The 10,272-nt window shown below is 40.3% G+C and overlaps 1 pseudogene; it reads left to right on the top strand.

Moving 5' to 3' along the window:
• The first annotated feature begins 470 nt into the window (after positions 1-470).
• Positions 471-9,372, top strand: LOC113189431 (SHC SH2 domain-binding protein 1 pseudogene; annotated as a pseudogene).
• Positions 9,373-10,272: the final 900 nt, after the last annotated feature.

Here is a 10,272-nt window from a genome sequence, read left to right as displayed (position 1 = left end):
GTTCTAAAGGTGCACACAACCTTAAGGCCCAAGGGAACTCGCCAACTGCTTGGTGCCCTGCACCATCTAAGCCCCAGTTTTCTCTGTGGAAATTGGGATTTTCAGAGGATCACCCTCCTAGCGTATTTTCAGGACCAAGTGGGATGAGCCAAGGAAATCCTTGCCCCAGGCCTGGCCCTGCAAAGTGGGCTGCCCAAGGCCTGCAGGTTTCTTATGTGTGACTCTCCCCCCACGTGAAGAAAATCTGCCTTAGGCCTCACTTATCTAAGGCTTTGGGAAAAGCAGTTTCCTTATTTGTAAAATATGTTCCAGAATCCATTTCAGAGGGTCCCCAACCTAGATGTAGCCAGAGCAGGGACACCAGGGAGTAGAATGAGGATCCCCTGGCCCACTGAGATTCTAGGAAGAGGTGGTTGGGTTCTTTCATTGCAAAAACATATATGAAGGGTGGAGATCTGGGGCTTGGGGCGATGGCACCAGAGCGCACTAACTGGGCAGCCGAGGAGGAGCCGGAGCCCCTGGAGAAAGGTTTGTTCCAAGATGAAGAGTCATGCAGTGATTGTAGCTACCACGACAAGCCAGTCACTAGTTTACAAAGTTTTGTGCCAAAAGGAAAAACTCTTTTCCCAGAAATTTTCCAAACAAGTCAACTTTTGTTCTATGAACGATTCAGAGCCTATCAAGATTACATTTTAGCTGACTGCAAGACCTCTGAAGTAAGGGAATTCACAGCTGAGTTCTTGGAGAAGGTCCTTGAACCATCTGGATGGCGGGCAGTCTGGCACACTAATGTGTTTGAGGTTACAGATGTGGACTTTGCAGCCTTGAAGGCAGTCGTGAAGCTTGCTGAACCCTATGTCTGTGACTCTGAAGTGAACACTTTTACCTTGGATTGTGTGAAAGAGCTCCTTGAGCTGAAGGAATGTCGGTTGCCCCTGCAGGAGTTGTGGGTGGTGTTTGATGGTTCTGGAGTATTTGACCAGACAGCCCTTGCAATTGAGCACGTCAGATTTTTCTACCAAAACAGTTGGAAGGGTTGGGATGAAGAAGAGGAGGATGAGTATGATCATTTTGTCAGATGTGTTGAACCTCGATTGAGATTGTATTATGATATTCTTGAAGACCGAGTTCCTTCAGGACTTGTTGTTGACTACCGTAATCTGTTGTCTCAATGTGAGGAGAGTTACAGGAAATTTCTAAATCTGAGAAGCAGTTTGTCAAATTGTAATTCTGATTCTGAGCAGGAAAATATCTCCATGGTGGAAGGATTAAAATTCTATTCGGAGATTGAACAGTTGAAACAAAAGCTAAAACTCATTGAGAATCCTTTGTTGAGATATGTGTTTGGTTATCAGAAGGACTCTAATATTCAAGCAAAGGGCAACGTCCAAATGGCCAGAAGGTCACCCATGTGGTCTCATCCACCATGATGACTGGTCTACTTTGGGCTCTGCTCAGGGACAAGCTTTGTGAAGAGCATTGTGAGGGGGAAATAGAAGTTCAGTTCCACAGAGATCCATTGTCTGCTATAAATGCTTGCTTTGAAGGTGACACTGTTATTGTTTGTCCTGGTCATTACGTGGTACATGGCACATTCTCCATTGCTGATTCCATTGAATTGGAAGGATATGGTCTACCAGATGATATTGTGATAGAAAAGAGAGGCAAAGGAGATACTTTTATGGATGGCACAGGTGCGGATATTAAAATCTCAAACATAAAATTTGTTCAGCATGATGCTGTAGAAGGAATCTTAATCATTCATCGTGGCAAGACTACATTGGAAAACTGTGTGTTGCAGTGTGAAACTACAGGAGTCACAGTATGAACATCAGCTGAATTTTTAATGAAGAACTCAGATTTATATGGTGCCAAGGATGCTGGTATTGAAATATATCCTGGGAGTAAGTGTATCCTGAGCGATAATGGGATCCATCATTGCAAGGAGGGGATCCTCATTAAGTACTTCTTAGATGAGCATTATGACATTCCTAAAATATCTGTGGGAAGCCATTCTCACACGTGATCGGGTGCCTCCCGTTGAGGGTCTGAGGCACTTTGGCAAATGTCGAAGTTTTTCCCGTCCCTCTCCTGATGAGAGAGCCCATCCGTGTGGGGGTGTGCCTGACCACTGACCCCAGGGACCCAATCGCTGACCCTGACCTTGGAGTGCAGCCCCCCCTCAACCTTCATTGGATGGAATTCTCCCCTGAATCTCTGGTTCCCTAATAAAAGGCTACTCCCCGGCGTGCTCGCTCTCTCTCTCCTGCTAGCCCTGAGTAATCCTTGCTGCCCTGCTGGGCGGCTAGAGGAGCGAACCAGAGAGGGGAGCCGTCTCGGACCTAGCAATAGAATTAAGGTAATTGAGTCTTGTGTTTTTATTTCGATCTCGTCTAACTAACTTTATGCCTAGAACCTCATTAATGAAACCACTGCGCAGGCCTCGTGGTAGATTTGGCGCCCACGAGGGGGGCATTCTAGATTAGTTAGATTGAGTGGGAGCGCGCTATAAAGATAAGGAAAAAAGATATAAGGATAAGGAATAAGGAAATAAAGAAATAAAGGAAAAAGATAAAGATAAAGGAAGAGGTGACATTGGGTCACAAAAGTACCTGGAGTTATTGAAGGAAAGAGACGTTAAATTAATTAAAATGGGAAATTCAACTTCTTCTGATAAGGAAATGTACCTGACTATTTTAGACAGTATAATTAATCAGAAAGGGAAACAGATTAAGAAAACTCAGTTATTACAATTTTTAAATATTGTAGGTGAATATTGTCCTTGGTTTTGTGAACAGGAATCTCCAAATTTACTTACTTGGGAGAAATTAGGAAGGAAGTTACAGAGAGTTTGTATTTCTAATGAATTACCTGGAGGCATTGAAAATATACAGAAAACATGGACAGCTCTAGAAGTTTGTCTTTTTAAATATATGGGCCAAAATTCACGGCCCCCTGAGGACCTTTTAAAAGGCATTCAAGGAGCTGTTAGGTCTATTCAAATGGAGAATCAGCCTGAGGCTAAGTTAATTCCCTTTCCCTTAAGCCATTTAAAAACAAAGGCACTAAGGGCCAAGCCAAAGGTTAGAAATGTGAACTTAAACTTGCAGCCCCATGTAGAGGATTCAGATGGCGCGGATGAGCCCGCCTTCTCGCCGCCATCATTCCCTCCTAGCGGGAGCCGAGCAACAATATGGGGAATTCCAGGGAAGGTCGCACAGTGTGACGTCACTGGCGCCGACCAGAACAGTCCGCGATTTTTACCGGGACAGGGACAGAAATCACAGACAGTTTTCTTAGGACCTTCAAGGACAGTTGAATTAAATCCTGAAACGGGGCCGAAACAAATTCCTACTGGGATTTTCGGGCCGCTTCCTGATAATACTGTAGGTTTAATTTTGGGACGGAATAATTTGAAGGGAGCCATTGAGGTAATACCTGGTGTGATAGATTCAGGATTTAAAGAACAGCTATATGTTACTGTAAAAGCCAATTATCCCCTAAGACTCACCCCAAAGGATACTTTTGCCCAATTAATATTATTGCCTTGTGTCTCTGAAAGGCACCTGCCGGCAGATTCAGTTTCTAAGCAGCCGGACAGAGTATATTGGTCACAGTTAGTAAGACAAGAACGCCCTTTATTAAAACTTAGAATTAATAATAAAAATTTTCTAGGAATAATCGACACAGGAGCCGATATTTCGGTATTGTCTAGTCGGTTTTGGCCTAGAAACTGGCCTTTGCATGTAGCACCAGCTAACCTAGAGGGAATAGGACAGGTTTCACAGCCTGCTCAAAGTGCCAACTATCTCCATTGGGAAGATTCTGATGGGAACAGTGGAGTATTTAAGCCTTATGTGTTAGAGTCTTTACCAGCTAACCTATGGGGAAGAGATATTTTAACCAAAATGGGATTATTATTAGTTACTCCAAATTCTATAAGGTCAGTTGAGGAAGTTAATCAGAGGTATTTTCCTAGAGATGATAGGGAGACCTTTCAGGAAGAGTATCTGTTTACAAGCCAGTCTCCACGACAAAGATTAGTAAATGCTCCAAACCAAAATTTTTACTAGGGGCCCTGAGCACTTCCCCGATCCCTAAGACAGCTAAAAAAATCATCTGGCTCACAGAGGAGCCTATATGGATTTCTCAGTGGCCCATCTCAGGGGAAAAACTTAAAATAATTCATAGATTAGTTGAGGAACAATTTCAGGCTGGTCATATTGAACCAACGCTTAGTCCTTGGAACACACCTATTTTTGTTATTAGGAAAAAGTCAGGAAATTGGAGATTACTACAGGATTTAAGGGCAATAAATCATGCAATTCAGCCTATGGGATCATTACAGCCAGGACTTCCCTCCCCCACAGCCATTCCCTTAGATTATAGCTTGATGGTAATAGATTTAAAAGACTGCTTTTTCTCTATAAGGTTGCATCCTGAAGATTGTGAAAGGTTTGCTTTCACTGTCCCAGCAATTAATTTTAAGGAACCTGTTAAGAGATATTGCTGGAAGGTTCTTCCTCAGGGAATGCGTAATAGTCCTACACTGTGTCAAAAATACGTTGATCAGGCAATAGATCCCATAAGGAATAGCTTTCCTGATGCATATATTATTCATTTTATGGATGATATATTATTGGCTCATGCTAATCCAGAGACACTTTCAGAAATTTTTACTCAGTTAGAGGCCTCACTTACAGCAATGGGTTTATGTATAGCTCCTCAAAAAATTCAAAAGGTGTCTCCTTTTCAATATTTAGGTCAGATAATTCAAGGACGTACAATCCGTCCTCAAAATCTTCAGATAAGAGTTAAGGAGTTACGTACCCTTAATGATTTTCAAAAATTATTGGGAGATATTAATTGGCTAAGGCCATCCTTAAAACTAACTACTTCTGAGTTAAGTCCTTTATTTCAGATATTACAAGGGAATCCTTCTCCAACCTCTCCACGTCAGCTAACTTTGGAAGCTAAGGCAGCCTTGAAAAAAGTTAAAATTGCAATTAAAAATGCACAGCTTACTAGAATAGATCCTAAAGAAATAGTGTATTTATTAATATTTCCAACTGAACATACCCCAACAGGAGCCATATGGCAAAGATTAGGAGTTATTGAGTGGATTTATTTATCCCACTCTCCTCAAAAAACATTAATTCCTTTTCATGATTCTATAGCTCAATTAGTAATTAAAGGTAGAACTAGGATTTTACAATTAATTGGATCTGAGCCTGATATCATAATTATTCCATTTTCTGCTCAACAAACTAACTGGCTTTTTCAAACTTCTAACTATTGGCAAATAGCTTTTGCTGATTTCCCTGGACAGATAGATAGCCATTATCCTCGTGATAAGATTGTACAATTTGCATCATTAACATCACTCATTTTTCCAAAAATTGTAAGAGCTCACCCAATAGAGGGAGCTTTATCGGTGTTCACAGATGGTTCTAACTCCGGTAAGGCAGGTTTTTTCAGTCGTGTTCACACAGAGGTGATACAAACTTCTTATACTTCTGCCCAAAGAGCAGAGCTTCAAGCTCTGATCTGTGCCTTAGATTACTTTTCAAATGAGCCTATTAATATTTATTCTGACAGCTTATATGCAGTCGGAGTTACCAAAAATATTGAAACTTCAATGATTGGGTTTACTTCATCACAGGAGTTATTTGAATTATTTCATAATTTACAAAAGACAGTGCTAATGCGAAAGTACCCATGTTTCATAGGACACATTCGAGCCCATACTAATCTTCCTGGACCTCTAGTTTCAGGTAATGACAAAATTGATAAGTTAGTAGCTTTTTGTCAACAGATGTCTTCATATGACTGTGCACTAGCTTCCCATTCCTTACACCATCAAAATGCTTCTAGCTTACGTAAAAAATTTAGTATTACCAGAGAACAAGCTCGTCAGATTGTAAGCCAATGCCCAAAGTGTGTTATTCACACTCCATCTCTGCCATCAGGGGTAAATCCCCGTGGATTAAAACCAAATCAGATATGGCAGATGGATGTAACTCATATTCCTCAATTTGGTAAGCAATGTTATGTGCATGTCATAGTGGACACTTATTCTAGATTTATTTTTGCCACAGCACATACTAAGGAAAATGCTCAACATGTAATTTCTCATTGCTTAGCAGCTTTTTCCGTTTTAGGGTGCCCTATACAGATTAAAACAGATAATGCTCCAGCTTACGTAAGCTCTTCTTTTCAACAATTCTGTCAAGAGTTTAAAATTAATCATAAAACAGGAATTCCTTACAACCCCCAAGGTCAAGCCATTGTGGAACGAGCTCATTTATCTATTAAGCTTCAATTACAAAAATTAAAAGGGGGGAATAGGATTGTCACTCCCCAAAATAGCCTTAATCATGCCTTGTTTGTTTTAAATTTTTTAAACTGTGATGCAAAAGGTCACACTGCTGCTGAGAGACAAATGTCTCCGTCAATAACAGGCCCCTTAGGCAGAGTTCTGTGGAAAGACTTACAGACTGGTCAGTGGAAGGGTCCAGATCCGGTAATAATGTGGGGAAAAGGCCATGCTTGTATCTTCCCAGAAGGTGCCTTCCGTCCTATTTTGGTGCCTGAACGTTCTATCAGACATGGAGGAGATAGAACCCAGATTCAAGCGACTGAGGATCGACCCAGAGGAGCCACTACCCAGAAGGAGGAGATTTCGGAAAAGGATGAAGAAAGACCAGATTGAACCAGCTGAAAAGCTGATTTCGTGGAAAGACATAAAGAAGCTAACAACCCAGGCTTCCCAAATACTTCGACGCCTAGGAAAGAACAGGACCCCAGTCTTGATGGTAGCGATAGTATGATGATAGCGACAGTAATTGCCCTACTGGGCTGTCAGGTAAAAGGGAATCAAGTAGACACTTATTGGACATATTTCCCAGATCCACCCCTGGTACACCCAGCTGTGTGGACTGGAGAATCTATTCCAGTATTTACTAATGACTCATTCATGATGGGAGGATTTACAGATACTCATATTACTCCCAATCATGTGACTAGATTTAATTATTCTAGCTACAGTGCCCAATTACCTTTGTGTTGGTCACATGATAAACATGCTGGCTGTCTGAAAGTATCATTTGAAGAAAAGACAGCGATTGGTAAACCTAGATTGACAAATAATTCTATTTATGGGGACTTAAAACCTAATACTAGATCAGTAATTAAAATGGGACTTTCCCATAACAAGCCAGTCATTTCTGCAAAACCTCCACAGATATCCCACTGTCCAAATAGTTCTATAATTGAGATCGGCACCTTTCCTAAATGGATGGATTGTGTAAATGCCTTTCCTGTACAACATAAGGTGTCTAAAGATAGTGGGTATATTTTAGACTGGTCTCCAAAGATTGATAAAAGACAATCACGAAGAAATTCTGCTATGACACCTGCAGGATTTGTCAGTAATATTTTGACTTATAGTGAAGGAGGTATTCAAAAAGATATTTGGCGTTTAATTGCTGCCTCAGAGTATTTACATTTTACAGATAAGCCTTTACCAAAATTTGTCGGCAAGAACTGTAAAGAGGGATCTTGCTATGGCTTAAGAGCTTGTGTCCAATCTCCTTATGTTTTAATTATTGGAAATGTAAAAGTTAAATGGATGGATGACAGATATGTTATTGCTTGTAATAAGTGCAACCTAACCAATTGTATTACTAGGTATAATGGAGGAAAAGGAGTACTGATACTTCATCAGCCCTCTTTTGTTTTATTACCTGCTAATATTTCAGAGCCATGGTATGCTGATGCTGGTTTACAAGTCTTGCAGCAAATTCATGCTCAGCTAACAAGACCTAAACGTGCTATTGGAGTCATAATTGTTGGTGTCTTAGCACTGGTCTCATTTATTGCCTCAACTGTCTCTGCGTCTCTGACGTTGTCTCAAAATATTCAGCATGCAAAATTTCTTAATAATTTAGCTCAAAATACTTCCAAGGCTCTGCGTAATCAAGTAAATATTGATGAAAGGATTGAAACTAAATTAAATGCCTTAGAGGCAACTGTTATAGACATAGGTAATGAACTTTCAGCCTTAAAATTTAAGGAGAGGCTTAAATGCCATGCCAATTATAAGTATGTATGTGTTACAGCTGCCAAGTACAATGCTTCTCTCTGGGATTGGGAGAAGATTAAAAACCATTTATTAGGTATTTGGCAAAATAGTAATAATAGCTTGGATATTCTGGAACTTCATCACCATATCCAAGACATTCAAAATAATAGAGCTGATTTTTCAGATCCTTCTTCTTTGGCTAATCAAATATTAAAGGAGTTGAATGGATTCAACCCTGGAAATATTCTTAAACACTCCGCTTGGTACATTATTGGATTATTCTCTTTGCTGTTAATTCTCTTTTGTATTGTAACTATAGGATGGCGAGTCTTCCAATCAAGAATCCAGGAACTCCAGAAAATGAACCGCCGCCTAATTTTTAAGACAAAAAAGGGGGAATATGTGGGAAGCCATTCTCACACGTGATCGGGTGCCTCCCGTTGAGGGTCTGAGGCACTTTGGCAAATGTCGAAGTTTTTCCCGTCCCTCTCCTGATGAGAGAGCCCATCCGTGTGGGGGTGTGCCTGACCACTGACCCCAGGGACCCAATCGCTGACCCTGACCTTGGAGTGCAGCCCCCCCTCAACCTTCATTGGATGGAATTCTCCCCTGAATCTCTGGTTCCCTAATAAAAGGCTACTCCCCGGCGTGCTCGCTCTCTCTCTCCTGCTAGCCCTGAGTAATCCTTGCTGCCCTGCTGGGCGGCTAGAGGAGCGAACCAGAGAGGGGAGCCGTCTCGGACCTAGCAATAGAATTAAGGTAATTGAGTCTTGTGTTTTTATTTCGATCTCGTCTAACTAACTTTATGCCTAGAACCTCATTAATGAAACCACTGCGCAGGCCGCGTGGTAGAAATATCCATGGTAAATAATGTCATACATAATAATGAAGGTTATGGTGTTGTTTTGGTGAAGCCTACAATTTTCTCTGAACTGCAAGACAATGCCCACGATGGAATTGAAGAAAATAAAGCACTTAAAATTCAGACAAGTGAAGAGGCAGATGCAGCTGAAAGAGTGGATCTAGAAGAGCTGATGCAGTGTGCAACAGGCAGAATGGAGCTTTCTGCAAGAACTGACCTTTCTGAGCAAGTTGAGGGTAATTGTGAAATTGTAAATGAACTAGTTGCTGTCTCTACACAAAAAGGCCACATGAAGAAGAAAAGATTGAGTGAACTGGGGATCACACAAGCCAATGACAACTTAATGTCACAGGAGATGTTTGTTGCAATTGTGGGGAACCAGTTTAAGTGGAATGGAAAAGGGAGATTTGGCACTTTTCTTTTCTGACCACAGTGATGTAACTAGATAACAAAATATTGAATTTTGCACATGCTGCTCTAAGAATCACTGCTGCTTTGTAGTTTGCTTTATGTTGTATTTTATATTTGATATATTTGATTGGGCTTGAGTGAAATGTAGATTTATTTCTATCTGCAGCTATTGCACATAAAACACTCTTCATAAGAAGGGTCATAAAAACATAAAATAATTGGAGATTTCTTATTTAGAATGTCTTGTTTTCTTAAACACATAGTTCTCATATTAAGCCTGGTGTGTAAGCTTTCTAGTGTGAATACACTTTAATCCAGCACTTCAAAGAGGAGGAAGAAAGGTAAGGAATGCAAGACAGTATGCACCAAAATGCAGTAGGTATCACATGTGCAGGGTTCTTCTAGAGTTGTCTTTTTATCCCAATTACAGTGAGTCTGATTTCCACACTATATTTGAATAATACTTGTCTTAAAATAAAAGCTTTTATGATTGGGAAGTTATCTAACTAATCAGACTTATTATTGAGAATTTGAGTAGAATGCATTTTTATGTTGAACTATGCAATCATCAAGCCAGCAATAGATAACTTAGCAGGTTTAAAGCAGAAACAAAATGTGTTGTTTGGATTCATGTGTTCGTAGAGCATTTCCAGTACTGAATGTGAATGATTAAAAAGAAAGTCTTTTTCTTTCACCATAGCAGTATTCTGATCGTATTTCTTACATAGTCAAAATGATTACCTATACAACCTATGTCAACTATGTATTCTTGGTATCTCATCTTGTAAACATAGCTTTTAAACATATTTAAAATTTAAGAAGCTATATGTGACATTAATATGCCTACTGATTAAAATTATACTGATGAAACAATAAAAAAACATATATGAAGTGCCTACTGTATGCAGGTACATTT

Source organism: Urocitellus parryii, chromosome 1 (genome assembly GCF_045843805.1).
Source record: "Urocitellus parryii isolate mUroPar1 chromosome 1, mUroPar1.hap1, whole genome shotgun sequence".
Classification (NCBI taxonomy): Eukaryota; Metazoa; Chordata; class Mammalia; order Rodentia; family Sciuridae; genus Urocitellus; species Urocitellus parryii.
The sequence above is the reverse complement of the archived record's forward strand: the minus strand, read 5'-3'. Positions and strand labels throughout refer to the sequence as shown.